We start from the raw sequence: 15,987 nt of genomic DNA on the forward strand, positions 1-15,987 counted from the left end.
TTTCAGGAAAATTAAAATCTAGATGGACAGGTCCCTACAATGTTACAAATATTACTCCTTATGGTGCAATTGAAATATAACACATAGATGGTGGAGAAAAGTTCAATGTAAATGGACATCGATTGAAACCTTATGTCACCAAAATGTTTGAGAAACAGGCTTCGACAATTCTTTTTGCTTAAGAAAAAAATTCTAAGTCGAGCTAACGACATTAGACTCAGAACTATATTTTCTTTTTGTTTGTTAATATTAGTAGTACTTTTATTACTATGAGTAAAAATAATAAAATAAATAAATAAATTAGATACTCTAATCTTTCTAGTATTGGGTATATATGTGTATATATATGTTACTTCAAAATTAATATGTAGAGAGTTATTATTAGCTATTAGTAGTAAGTCTTTTACTTTTTAACTTTGTTAAAAGAAATAGAATTTATGTACTACTATTAGAGTGACGTAGAAAATATGTATAGGTTTACTACTCTACATAAGTATTTTAATCTTAGTATATGTTTTTCCAATTAAAAAAAAAAGAGAAGATATTTTGAGCCATAACATGTCATGGCCTGTTAAGAACAAACAAGAGAACAGAAACATGACATGTTTTGCCTCATTTTGATTTTAAAAAGAAAAGAAAAATAATAAATAATTATAGCATTAAATAAGGTTTTAAGAGTAAGAAGTCTCTAGGCCCACATCTGATTAAACCTTTTTACCCCACCCACTTCACTTCACCTACCACCACCACAAAGCCACCATCCTCCCATACCAATCTCAGCCATGGCCATCATCTGAAGGTACATTTCTTCTCCCCCTCCTCTAATTTCTTTAGCTACGTTAGTCACAATGTAAAAAGTATTCTCTTTTTTTTCCTCCATTTTCTATTCTCTTACTCTCTCTTATAGAACCACCCTTTTTTACCATCTTATGCTACTCCTCAAACCCTTTAGGCAAATAAATGACTTCCTTGAAGAGACCCCTGTTAGAATGTAGTTCAAGGGCCCCTAAAAAACAGCACCTTGATTCAGCACTATGGATAATCTCTGAAAAAAATCGGACTGTGGTTGAAGAATGCGAGATGGAGTTTTTGCCAACTGATGGAGAAAAGGCTCGTGAAATTCTTGAGACCATCAGATCTCTAGGTTGGTGTTCCTTTGTAAAAAGTCCAGGAGATTATGTTAGAGAAATTATCCTTGAATTTTATACCAACCTCAACAAGCTAGATAGGACATCAAAGGTGAAAGGTAAGACTATTCATTTTGACTCTAAAATACTGAACGATATGTATTCCTTGAATGATGTTGATGATGAAGATATTAGAGTCAAAATGAAAGAAAAATAAGGCACTTTTATGAAAGAAGCTCTAGACGTTATTTGTCCAAAAGGCGTAAAAATTAATGCAGGAACATCAGAAAATCCTTTGCATATTGCTTGTTCTTGTATGATCGAAACATCGCGCACTTGGGGCAAATTTATAAGTTCTCGTCTTATCCCTTATGCTAATGTATCAAATTATGATCGAAAAAGGGTTATTTTAATACATGCTATTCAGCAAAAAATGACAAATCAATGTTGGGAGAATAATCAGTGATGGAATGATCAAGTGCCATTTTAAGGATTGTAAACTTTTGTATTTTTCATCTACAATTACTCGTTTAGCGAGAATGTTTGACGTACCAATGGACAATTTAGAGAAGACGGAAAATACATATGTTGTTGAACAAAATTTTTTGAATAGCTTGATGCCGCCTTATTGTCTTGCAAGTCCACCTGTGATTGAGGTACAACGGGCAGAAACTTCGGGTACTTCCTCTTCCACAACTTCAACAGATATTCTTGAGTATCTTCAACAGATATTACAGGAACAAGCTGTAATAAAACAAAAATAGGATATCTTTGCAAAAACACAAGTAGTGATGGGAGCGAAAATGGAACGTGTTATGTTAGAGTTGGCAGATACTAAAAATAGTCAAAATTTAATTAGACAGACTCTACAAAATTATGTTTCTTACACGTCCCCGACTATGTGCTCAATGGAGAATTTTCTGTACAATTTTTTAATGCTATCCAGTGCTTTAACAATCCAAATTTTCAGCCACATTCTTTCACAGGTCCGGACAGCAGTAGTTTTCCAGATGCAGGTACTAGTTGGTGTCAAATTCCACAACTCTCAAACTCAATGCCGCTACCACCACTTGATCCCATGCCATTTAGCAATTGAGCATTTTTCTTAGATGTAACAACAATCAGTGAAATTGCTACTTCTAGCATTCCTATCCATTTCTTCAATGAAGAACCATCTGTTGCTACTCCACACATGGAAAAAACAATTTTGATATGGATCTTGATTTCTTTCATCATGATGGAACAGGTTTAGTATTGAGGGTGTTCATTTGGTACAATGAACGATTTAAGTGACGGGGAGTTGGTAAGTATTCTGCTCTATCTTTCCATGGTTCCAAAGATGTGGCTGAAGTTTTTGTATAAAGGTTATTATATTTTGTGGAAAAAAAAACTTATGGTTGCTTTGGAGGCATCTAACTGGAAGTTTTTTTTTGTTGTCTCGGTTATGTACTTTTGTTGTACTGACAAGCTATGATGATCTTGGTTGACAATCTAACAAGAAATATTTTTTGCATTAAATATTAATGGCCCATGAAGGATAGAACTAATGGTTTTTATGTTTTTGAAGGAAGAACTTTTGCACTCTTGTAGGTAAGATTTAGTGGTTGTAAATATATCTTAAATCTATGCATGTTGGTGTTTTTAGATGCTTAACTTTCATGTGATTTTTTTTACAAAATACTTATCTTTGTCATGAAAATGATGCATAGCTAACACTCATATGCACTTTGGTAAATTGCTCTTAAAGGGATTCTTCTCTTTTTTAGCAGTAAAATTGATAAACATTTAAGAAATTAAAAAATATGAAAAAATTTGCTTTTAGAAGATTTTGCACATGAATGACTTCAATAAATTTTTGACAACACTTCTGGAAGTGTTTCAAATCCATAAGAGCTTTAAGAACTTATAACTTTTGCCACTACTTTTGCAAATGTAAATAGTCTACTGCAATGAAACTTTGAATTTTTGAAAATAATTAAGACATGAAACTCATGATATATAGTCAATAACTAGAACTTGCCTCTATTGTTTGTCAAGGTGAAATCCTAGAAAAGTGCTGATTTTGGAAAATGAATTAGGCCATCTTTGGATCGTTTGAGCCTTTTTGTTAATCCCACCAAAAGAAATATATCCTTAGTACCCAAACTTTAAGCCTATACTTTTCTATTCATAAACCTTGATGACTCCAAAGCCAAAAAGAAAAAATTATTATATAACACCCTCTTATTATTTTTCCTAGTCTCGTGTTTAAGATAAAAAGGATGACAAATTGTATATATGTGTACGATCAAAAGGAATGTTGGACAATTAAGTTCCACAACATACACATTATCAACTCGTATCTTGTATATGTGTAATGAAATACATATCTTACTGCTCAGACTTTATTTACTTTTACTACTTACTGAGTTGGAGTACTCACATTACTCCCTGCACCTTGTGTGCAGATTCAGGTATTTCTAAACCCGGTAGCAGGTATTGATCGCTCAGAGGCAAAGTCATCGGAGTTTAGCAAGGTAGCTGCCCGACGTTCGCAGCATAGCTTCTCTCCCTCTTGTTTTCATTAGACTATATTTAGTATATTTTGCAGACTTCTCGTTGTATTCAGTTTTTCGTAGATGCCCATGACTAGTGACACCCCGATGTCGGGCTTGTATATTATTTTCGCGCTGTTCAGTTAGACTTACATCATGAGATTATTTATTAATAAATGGTATAAAAATATCTTTTATTGAATAATGGCTAATTCGGGAGTTGTGTCGGCTAGCCTAGTTCCACGATAGACGTCATCACGATCGGGTCGATTTTAAGGTCGTGACAATTTAGCTTTCAACATTCGTACTTTTATAATAATATAGACTAGTATCTATGTTCGTGCGATGCACGAAATATCTTAGCAAACATTAAGCACTTACGAAAAGTAATAAACTTTTAACTCCATAAACTGATTGTTAGTAAATATGTACGATTGTACGAAGTTCACTAATTAGTTTCTTAGAATAAAAAATATAATATATATAATATTCAATCCACTCATTAATAAAATTTTATCACAATTAAAGGATGAAATATGTTTCGAGTAGATGTATTTTCAAGTTATCTATATCTATCTATACTATATTAAAAGCACGAAGGCCCTTAACGAAATATCGTTCGCCTTTTTACCCTTTAAAAATGAGTTTTACACTAGACAAAATAGTCATTTGTATTATTTTCCTAATTGTTAGAATTATTTTATACGTATCTCCCTAATATTTAGGAATTCGAAATCAATTCAACTCAATAATGAAACGATATGAAAACCCAAAAAATACGGGTAAGAATTTTAGAATAGAAGGACTACAACACATAATGAGTTAATTAAATACGTAAATAAAGATTCTGAGAAGATTTGAATTTAAAAATAAGGAAAGATTTTAAATATAAAATAGCAAAAAAAATCGATAGCTGAACTGCTGAAGGAAGCAGTTTCTGCTTTCTCCACAAATATGGTTCGTATTGTATGCTTTCTCCACAAATTTGTCCAGTCTGTTTTTTTGGTTTTGAACGAAGCAATTGAAACCATGAAGATATTAAATATTTTGACAATTCTTTTGCAAGTGTTAGATGAATTACTTGTGAGTTATATCTTTTCGGTAGTTCTTCGTTTGCTTGTATGCCATAGTTATTTATTACAATAGAAGAACTCTTTTATTTACAAGTAACATTATGAAACTTATTCATTCTTCTGCCTCTTTTATTTAATTTAATAAATAAAATTATTGGACAAAAAGACCTATACAATATGTAAACTTAGCAAATTGATTATGCCCTTTCCTAAAACTTCTAGGAATTAAGTTGTCTATTACAAGTTAAAATTATTATTAGATGTGCTACTATTCCAACAGAACGTAATCATCTAAAGTTCAAACAAAAAATACCTTTGATGATTTTTTGGGAAGATTGTTGCCGACCATATAATTAAATTGAAGGTTTTTTCTTTACTTTTCATTTATTATTTTCGTTTTGGATCTTTTAGAGCAAAGCATAATAAGTAGGTAAATTATACTTTTTTATATTCTATTTACCTTTTATTATAGTTAATTATGTCAATGTACATTACAATTATAATTAATAATTTATTTTTGGTAGAACTAAGTTTAGGACTTTAAGATTGGATATAAATTTTCTTACTTTGATATTCCTTTAGTTTTGGTAAGTTGTACTCTTAAGTTGAGGAGAATTATACTAACAAGTTCCACGAATGAATTGGTTAGAATTTATCAATGCGATCTATACTTTAAAGAATTTAAAATTCGATTAACGATAGAACTAAGCCAACATAAAAGATACTAAAATTCGATGAGATTTAGACTTAGGTTGCCTTTTCTTTGTTGGATGATTTTGTTTGTGTTTTCTGTAATGAGCTGGAGAATAGCTTTTCAATAAAAAGTTTAAGTAAAACTCTTAAATCTTCAAGAGTTATATGTTCTCGTTGAAACTGAAAAGGAATCATTAGGGGTGTTCACGGTTCGGTTTGATCGGTTTTTGATTAAAATCAAAACCACACCAATGTAATTGATTTTTAAAACTTTAAAACCAAACTAAATTAAATACAAACCATCGATTTGGTTGTTATTGGTTTGGTTTGGTTTGGTTCGGTTTTCGGTTCTTAGTAAGCTAATAATAAGTCGATAATAGTGATATAACACTATACAATAATCTGAAAATAATTTGCTAAATTTATGCTTTTTATATATTTCTTCCGGAACTGAAAGTTTATTTACCTCTTTAGATGAAAAGAATGAACAAAAAAAGAAACTAAAGTTTGCTTTCTCAAGCTTTAGCCACTGCAGTCCTGCAATTTGAGTTTGCTTTCTTTACTCTTATGGTAGGATTTTTTTTTAACTCTTTGTTAGGCAAAAGTATGTGCGGAGGGTTAGAGAATTAAAGTCTCTTAATGAAAAGAAAATTGGCCGATTCCTATTGTTTTGGGCTTAGGCAATCTTTTAAGATATAAGTAGGATAAATCAAAATTCAAAATAACAATTAAATTACATAAAATATTTAATATTATTTAGAAAAAAGATATTATATTGTATATAAATAATTATTAAATTTTGTATATAGTTAACCGGTTTGGTTCGGTTTATTTTTCGTTTTTTTATAATAGAACCAAAACCAAATCAAATATTATCGGTTTTTAAAATTTAAAACCATAACCAATCCAAATCAAAAAAATATCGGTTTACTTAATCAGTTTGGTTTGATTTTCGGTTTGAATCGGTTTTCCGTCAAATCGTGAACAACCCTAGGAATCATGATAACTTACAATGTTGAAGTGCTGAAATTATAAAGCTAAAATAAATTTAGGTTGTGAATACATCGACTAATCAGTGAGAACATATATAAGGCAATTTCTTCTTTTATTGACTTAGCTATATAAGATGAACATTCATTATTTTTAGGAATATGAATTTTTGTTTTATAACGTAAACACAAAATTATTAAATATTTAATATTTATGTCATATTTTAAAAATACTATCTCATTGAGATATGATATACGCGCAAGTCGCGTACCCAAAGACTAGTTATATTAAAATTTGTTAAAGGACGACTAACTTGATAGCAATATAGATAGGAGCTTTAATGTTTTTTTTATATTTGTTACGCATTTCTTTAACATGGTTATCTCCTCATAACATTTGTGTTAAGAGTCATAGTGAAGCGTGCTTCCTCAGAGTCGCCCTTGGCTATGTGATGAAATTCTAAAAAAGCCAGGGATGGATACCCATTACTCATTAGATGAGGGCCAGAACTGGTAGAATTTTTTATACCTATTAAAAACACATAAACGTACAGAGACTTTAGGGTGACAAAATCATATTCATATTAAAGTGACAATAAGTCTTTTTTTTTCAGAAGTGATAATAAATTATGAACACTATACTTTACAGTAAAAGAAATTCCTTAATTAGCGGCAAAGTGGTACTTTGTTATCTTTAAAAAAACATCAATATATAAAAAATGTGCACCATAGGAAATCAAACTCATAAAAAACAGCTGAGTATAAAAATTTTGGCAATTAAAAATCGTCATCATTCCACACCATCAGAGAGTCTTTGCCGAGAAATTTTATTTCGAGTGAGATATGTTATGTAATACTTAAGTGAGGGCATTAATTACTTGCCAAATAGCACCTGTGGGACCCGCCATTAATAAAAAACTAAAAACAAATGCTCCCTCTCTCTCTCTCCATTCACCAAACCGTTCCCCTGTGCCCCAAACCCCCTCCCCCCCTCCCAAAACCCGCTCCTCTCTCTTTCTTCTTCTTCCTCCTCCTCCCATCACCATATAGAAAAACAACCCATCTACTATTATCTTTTTCAGTTTCAAAAAGTATTTCAAGTTGCTATGTATTTCAGTCTTTAAAAATAGTTTGAACACCGTAGAAAATTAAACAAAGCTCATGATTTCAAACTTTTTCGGTATTTTTAAGTTTTCTAGACCTAACCCATCAAATTAGAAATCAAAAAAAAAAGTGAAATATTTTGTATATATACACAAGATTAGAGAGAAACATACACGTGCAAAAAAAAAAAGTAACTTTTTACATTAGTAGATCGATAATTTTGGGAGGGACTATATTAATTTTACTAATAATTGTTGAACCCCAATGAATAAAAGACTCTTTCGTTCTTAATAAAGGACAAAGATACATGACTGTTGTGTTTGAATTTTTGAACATAAAGTTTCATTACTAGATTGTGAAATTGTGAAAAGAATATGGGGAAATTTGACAGAGGGGAGTGTATTGGAAGGAAGAAGAAAGTGGAAGAGAGAGAAGCGGGGAGGGGTGAAAGGGTGGTGGGGGGGACTGGGGAACGGTTTGGAGGAGAGAGAGGGAGTACTTTTTTTTAGTTTTTCATTAATTGCGGGTCCCACGGGTGCCATTTGGCAAGCAATCAATGCCCTCACTCAAGTATTACATGGTATATTTCACTCAAAATAAAATTTCTCAGTCTTTACCTATTAGCTATCTCCATCAATGCACTTGCGATATTCGCTAAATTTTTCTGCAGAACCAAAAGATATTAAATGTAAAACTTACATCTTCGTAGACAAAAAAATAATGTTTTCTTTGTTATAAATATATTATATTATGGATGTTCGTACTCTATTGGAAATAAGCTTCCTGAAGAAGCTTATCACTTCGGTACCCGGTTATGGATAAACATTACCCCGATAGAAGATTATCCATACCGGGTATAATAAGCTTATCCTTTCGATACTCCGTTATGGATAAACATTATCCGCGGTAGAAGATTATCCATACCGGGTACAATGAGCTTATCCTTTCAGTACTCCGTTATGGATAATCATTACCCCTAGTAGAAGATTATCTATACCGGGTACAATGAGCTTATCCATTCAGTACTCCGTTATGGATAAACATTGCTCTCAGTAGAAGATTATCCATATCTGGTATAGTAACAGCTTACACAGCAGCTTGTAGTAGCAGCTTACACAGCAGCTTGTAGTAGCAGCTTACACAACAGCTTCCTTTCTTCTATAAATAGAAGAGATTTCAGTTCATTATGTACATCAGTTTGAATTCGAATAATATATCAGTTTCTCTCTATACTTGTCTTTACTTTACAGTCTTTATTTTATAACACGTTATCAGCACGAGACTCTGCCATCTCGAGCAAATACTTTGAAAGTATCAAAGGTACGAACTTTCTTTTCCTAAATAATGTCAAATCTTTCTAAACTTGAATTTGTAGCCCTGGATATATCGGGCAAAAACTACATGTCTTGGGTGCTTGATGCTGAAATTCATCTTGATGCGATGGGTCTGGCAGACACCATCAAAGACAAAAATTAGGCATCAAACCAAGACCATGCCAAAACAATGATATTCCTACGCCATCACCTTGATGAGGGCCTGAAAATGGAGTATGTTACTGTTAAAGATTCAGTTATACTGTGGAATAATTTGAAAGATAGATATGACCACCTGCAGATGGTCGTTCTTCCACAGGCACGATATGATTGGACTCATCTAAGGCTACAAGATTTTAAATCTATCAGTGAGTATAATTCTGCTATGTTCAGAATTATTTCCCAATTGAAATTATGTGGTGATAATATTACTGATCATGATATGTTGGAGAAAACTTTCACCATTTTTCATGCCTCGAATATGCTTCTACAGCAGCAATATCGAGAGATGGGATTTAAAAAGTATTCTGAACTTATCTCACATCTTCTTATAGCCGAGCAACATAATGAGCTATTAATGAAAAATCATGAAAGTCGACCTACTGGTTCTTGTCTATTCCGTGAAGTGAATGAGACGAACTTCCACCAAGCTAAACGTTGAAGAGGTCATGGCCCTAGTCGTGGTCATGGCTGTGGTCGGGGAAGAAACCCCAATCATGATAATAATAATGCACCACAGAAGCCTCCTCACCACTAGCAGTGAAAAAGGAAGGAACAAAAGCATGAAGCGGCTCAAGCACCAAATGTAGAAAATACATGCTATAGATGTGGAGGAAAAGGGAACTGGTCACGTACCTGTCGTATGCCAAAGCACCTGGTTGAGCTTTATCAAGCCTCCCTGAAGAAGACAGAGAAAAATGCTGAAGCAAATTTTACTTCTGAAGATAATTTAGACTTCATGCATTTGGATGTAGCTGATTACTTTGCACTCCCAGAAGGATAAACAAGTCATGTAATCGGTAGTGAACCTGTAGAAATGTAAATATTTTAATTTTTGTTGTTTGTAATAGATAGTATGGTTATGTAATTATTGTACATAAATAAAAATTATGCTTTGATAATGATGTTTACTATAATATATTTTATTTATGTCATTTTGAAGAATATGGATAATCCTCAAATTATGTTTGGAGCAAAGACAAATCATGAAGATATTTGTGTTATTGATAGTGGAACAACTCATGCCCAAGGATCAGAAAAACTTTTCTTATTTGCATAAGGAAAAAGCAAATGTTTCAACAATTTCTAGTAATATAAGTTTGATTGAAGGCTCCGGAAGAGCCATTATATTTCTATCTAAATGAACAAAACTTATTATAGACAATACATTGTTCTCCTCCAAGTCCCGAAAAAACTTGTTGAGTTTTATAGATATCCGCCGAAATGGGTATCATGTTGAGACAATAGATGAAATGAACAGGGAATATCTTTATATTACAAAGAATATTTCTGCTCAGAAATGCATTGTAGAAAAGTTACCAACTTTATCTTCTGGCTTATAATATTCAAAAATTAGTACAGTTGAAGCACACTCTATCGTAAATCAGAAGATTACGGATTCAAATACTTTTGTGCTTTCGCATGTCCGTTTGGGCCATCCTGGATCAATAATGATGAGACGAATTACTAAAAATTCGAGTGTGCATCCATTAAAGAACCTGAAGATTCTTACAAATAATGAATTTTCTTGTGATGCATGTTATCAAGGCAAAATGATCACTAGACCATCACCAATGAAGGTTGGCATTGAGTCCCCTGCCTTTTTAGAACGTATACATGGGGATATACGTGGACCTATTCACCCACCAAGTGGGCTGTTTAGATATTTTATGGTCCTAATAGATGCATCTTCAAGATGATCTCATGTGTGCCTACTATCATCTTGCAACCTGGCGTTTGCAAATCTATTAGCCCAAATAATTCGATTAAGAGCACAATTCCCAGATTATCCTATAAAGGCTATTTGCCTTGATAATGCTGGAGGATTCTCATCTCAAACTTTTGATGATTATTGTCTATCCGTTGGGATAAAAGTTGAATATCCTGTAGCTTATATTCATACTCAAAATGGCCTTGCAGAGTCATTTATTAAACGCCTGCAATTGATAGCAAGACCACAACTTATGAAAATAACATTGCCCACTACCGTTTGGGCCATGCTATTTTGCATGTGGCATCACTTATCTATCTCACACCGACACATTATAATAAATATTCTTCGTCACAATTAGTTTTTGGTCATGAACCAAATATTGTCCATCTATGAATTTTCGGATGTGCTGTATATGTGCCAGTAGCACCACCACAACGTAGTAAGATGGGACCACAGAGAAGGATAGGAATATATGTTGGGTTTGAATCACCCTCTATTATTCGCTATCTTGAACCATTGACAGGAGATTTATTTACTGCTCGATTTGCAGATTGTCGGTTTGATGAAACAAATTTCCCATAATTAGGGGGAGAGAAAAAGGAAATCAAAAGAGAAATTGTGTGGAAAGTTTCATCATTATCTCACTTTGATCCCCGTACCCCTATATGTAATCAGGAGGTCCAGAAGATCATCCATTTACAGAATATAGCAAATCAAATGCCAGACGCATTTACTGATTTGAAAAGGATAACTAAGTCACATATCCCAGTAGAGAATGCGTCTATCCAAATTGATGTCCCCGTAGGACCATCTACTAGCATGAGAGCTAGTGAACCTAAAACACGCCTAAAGCGTGGTAGGACTTTGGGTTCTAAGGATCGAAATCCACAAAAAAAAGAAAATCGACAAATGATCAAAACGATACTATGAAGGGATCTCTTGAAGAGACCCAAGATCTGATTTAGTTCTGAGATTCCTAAAGAAATCAATGAACCCGAAGCTCATGTGAGTGAAGAACTTTTAATAAGTTCGATCGGTGATGGAATTAATTTAAATCGATATGAAATAGTGGTGGATAATATTTTTGCATATAATGTTGCACTTAATATTATGCAAGATAGTGATGATCTTGAACCTCGATCTGTCGAAGAATGTCGACAAAGATCTGATTGGCCAAAATAGCAAGAGGCAATTCAATCCGAATAAAAGTCACTTGTTAAAAGAGAGGTCTTTGAACCAGTAGTCCAAACACCTGTTGGTATAAAACCAGTTGGTCATAAATGGGTTTTTGTGCGAAAAATGAATGATAAAAATGAAGTTGAAAGATACAAAGCTCGCCTTGTTGCACAAGGATTCTCACAACGACCTGGAGTTGATTTTGATGAAACATATTCACCTGTTATGGATGCCATAACAATTCGATATCTCATCAGTTTAGCACTGCATGAAAAGTTTGAAATACATCTAATGGATGCAGCTACAACTTATATGTACGGTTCACTTGATAATGAAATTTATATGAAAATCCCTGAAAGATTTAAAATGCCTGAAGCGAGTTTAAAATCTCAGGAAATTTATTCAATTAGATTACAAAGATTTTTGTACGGTTTAAAGCAATCTGGGTGCATGTGATATAACCGCCTTAGTGAATATTTGCTGAAAGAAGGTTACATAAATGATGTTATTTGTCCATGTATTTTTATAAAGGAAATGGCATCAGAATTTGTTATACTTGCTGTTTATGTTGATGACATAAATCTTGTTGGAACTCCAGAAGAGCTCCAAAAGGCAATTGAATATCTTAAGAAAGAATTTGAGATGAAAGATCTTGGAAAGATAAAACTTTGTCTTGGTCTGCAAATTGAACATTTAGCAGACGAGATCTTTATCCATCAATCTGCCTATACAGAAAGGGTCTTAAAACGCTTTTACATAGACAAAGCGCACCCATTGAGTATACCAATGGTTGTTCGATCACTTGAAGTGAATAAGGATTTGTTCCGACCTCCAGAAGAAGACGAGGAACTCCTTGGTCCCGAAGTACCCTATCTCAGTGCAATTGGTGCACTAATGTATCTTGCTAATGCTACAAGGCCTGACATAGCATTTTCGGTTAATTTACTTGCAAGATATAGTTCTTCTCCTACACGGAGACATTGGAACGGGATTAAGCATATATTACGATATTTAAAGGGAACTCTTGATATGTGTTTGTTTTATGCTAACAAAGATAGTGCAGATCTTGTTGGTTATGCAGATGCAGGTTATTTATCTGATCCCCATAAAGCTCGATCTCAAACCGGGTACGTATTTACATATGGAGGTATTGCCATATCATTGCTCCACAAAGCAATCTATTGTTGCTACTTCTTCAAATCACACTAAGATAATAGCTTTTCATGAAGCAAGTAGGGAATGTGTATGGTTGAGATCAATAATTTATTTTATTTGAGAAAAATGTGGTTTGGAATGTGAGAAAAGGCCCACAATTTTATACAAAGACAATGCTGCATGCATAGCCCAATTGAAGGGAGGATTTATAAAAGGAGATAGAACGAAGCATATTTCATCAAAATTATTCTACACACATGATCTTCAGAAAAGTAGTGACATTGATGTGCAACAAATCCGTTCAAGTAATAATCCAGCAGATTTATTCACTAAATCTTTGCCAACTTCAACTTTTGAGAAGATGGTATACAAGATTGCAATGCGGAGACTCAAATATTTAAAACAAGGTTTTCATCAAGGGGAGTAAGATACGTGATGCACTCTTTTTTCCTTACTAAGGTTTTTTCCCATGAGGTTTTCCTTATAAGGTTTTTAATGAGGTACATAACAATGCGTATTACTAAATATGTATACTCTTTTTCCTTCACTAGGATTTTCTCCCACGTGGTTTTTCCTAGTAAGGTTTTAATAAGGCACATTATCTTTTAATGAACATCCAAGGGAGAGTGTTATAAATATATTATATTATGGATGTTCATTTAGTACTCCGTTGTAAATAAGCTTCCCGAAGAAGCTTATCCATATGGGAATCCGCCGTAAATATGTTTATCTATTTAGTACTCTATTGGAAATGAGCTTCCTGAAGAAGCTTATCACTTCAGTACCCGGTTATGGATAAACATTACCCTCGGTAGAAGATTATCCATACCGGGTACAATGAGCTTATCCTTTCAGTACTCCGTTATGGATAATCATTACCTCTAGTAGAAGATTATCTATACCGGGTACAATGAGCTTATTCATTCAGTACTCCGTTATGGATAAACATTGCTCTCAGTAGAAGATTATTCATATCTGGTATAGTAGCAGCTTACACAACAGCTTGTAGTAGCAGCTTACACAGCAGTTTGCAGTAGCAGCTTGCAGTAGCAGCTTACACGACAGCTACCTTTCTTCTATAAATAGAAGAGATTTCAGTTCATTATGTACATCAGTTTGAATTCGAATAATATATCAGTTTCTCTCTATACTTGTCTTTATTTTACAGTTTTTATTTTATAACATTCTCATGTTAATTTGTCCGTTTGTTGTCTTTCAACGAAGAATCATTTACGTATGTTTACATTCATGTTATGTTCACATACACCCAACCCACACCACCCGCCTTCAACAGAGAAGGGAAGCACGAGAGTCTTGCGTTTATGTAGTATGTAGTCACATAGGTTTATATTTACATACATCCGATAAATAAAAATATAATAAATAGAACTAAACCAACTCAACCAAATACAACCATAAGTAGAGAAGGTTATGAAGCACCGGAAACCCCATAAATAATCCGCCACAAATTTCTCTGACTATGTTACTAAACACGTCTTATAAGCATTTGTAATATGAATCCTAATAGTAAATAACTAATAGTAAATAACTTCGTAGAAGAACATGAATCCTAATAGTAAATAACTTCGTAGAATAATATGAATCCTAGTGTGTATCACATATAAATTCTTGTTATTACAATTCGATCCGATATGGAATAATTTCTTTTGGAGAAATATTTAATATTGATGGCAATAAAAGTCCCTTAATATTTTAGGAATATTTTTATCGCTCAATATTTAGTATAAATTATTCGTGCTTTTATAATAATATAGAAGATATAGATATAGATAGATAGATAGATTGATGGATAGATAATCGAGATGCAAAACATTTGTTTTTAGTACGTATATTTGAAAAGGAGTACTTTTAACACGAAAATGCAAATTTTCAAACTGTTTTTGAGTATAAAGTTTAAACACCAACATCATTAGCACTATTTTCAACCACTGTCAAACAAACAAAGACGTCCACTTAAAAAAGCTTTAATTCAAGTTATGGGCTGAATTACCCACCCACTTAAACTAAGAAAATACGACAATTGTATAATATATATATGTATAATCACACTTAATTAGTGTACAATCTATATATACCGACTAGAAAAAGTAAATAGTGAATTCAGCCAGTTATTTGTGCAAAAATTCCTATTTATAAACTAAGGTCACAGATGTTAGATGGGCCTTGAATGAAATTCAAAAATAGCCAGATTTACAACTGGTCGTTCAAAAATAGTCCAATTTCAAAAATAATCGAAATTTAGCCACTTTTTATGTAAAGATAAATCTGAGCGAAAACACTGTTCAAAACTCGAAAAATACGTCAGTATATTATACTGGAGTTCCAGGATAAGTATGCTGGAACTCCAGCATAATATGATGGAGTTCCAGCATAAGTACACTAGAATTCCAGCATAATATACTGGAGTTCCAGCAAGTATAATTGTCCAGTATAATATACTGGAGTTTGGAGCACCGGTGCTCCAGTCTCCAATATATTATACTGGAGTCAGCAAAGTATACCGGTCCAGCATAATATGCTGGAGTTCATACACAGGTACACCGAACTCCAGTATATTATGCTGGACCGATCTCTATTGCAGCAAAATAATGGCTATTTTTCATTGATTTCGTAAACGCTGGCTATTTTTGAATGACCAGTCCTAAAACTGGCTATACCGTGCTATTTTTACCCCAAAAGGCCTAAAGCATGTGCTCATCAAGCCGAGGCTCCGAGCCTTTCCTTCTTCCAAAAAAATCTTAAACAAGAGGGGAGCCCAAAACACTTGCACATTTTAAGGGGCAGGTGCAAAAACAACCATTTTTCGGGATGTTATTTAAAGATTAGCCGGTACTTATTTTGTTCTAAAATTTTGAACAATTTTTTTTCA

The 15,987-nt window shown here is 33.2% G+C and overlaps 1 long non-coding RNA gene across 2 annotated transcripts; it reads left to right on the forward strand.

Annotated features, from left to right (window-relative positions):
* Positions 1-627: 627 nt before the first annotated feature.
* On the forward strand, positions 628-3,863 carry LOC107815814 (uncharacterized). 2 transcript variants are annotated; one of them, XR_001654797.2, is made up of 2 exons: positions 628-1,246; positions 2,098-3,863. It is a non-coding gene; the product is annotated as an uncharacterized LOC107815814 (long non-coding RNA). The 2 variants fall into 2 exon arrangements; XR_012699999.1 differs by having other exon boundaries at positions 2,114-3,863.
* Positions 3,864-15,987: the final 12,124 nt, after the last annotated feature.

Source organism: Nicotiana tabacum, chromosome 16 (genome assembly GCF_000715075.1).
Source record: "Nicotiana tabacum cultivar K326 chromosome 16, ASM71507v2, whole genome shotgun sequence".
Lineage (NCBI taxonomy): Eukaryota > Viridiplantae > Streptophyta > Magnoliopsida > Solanales > Solanaceae > Nicotiana > Nicotiana tabacum.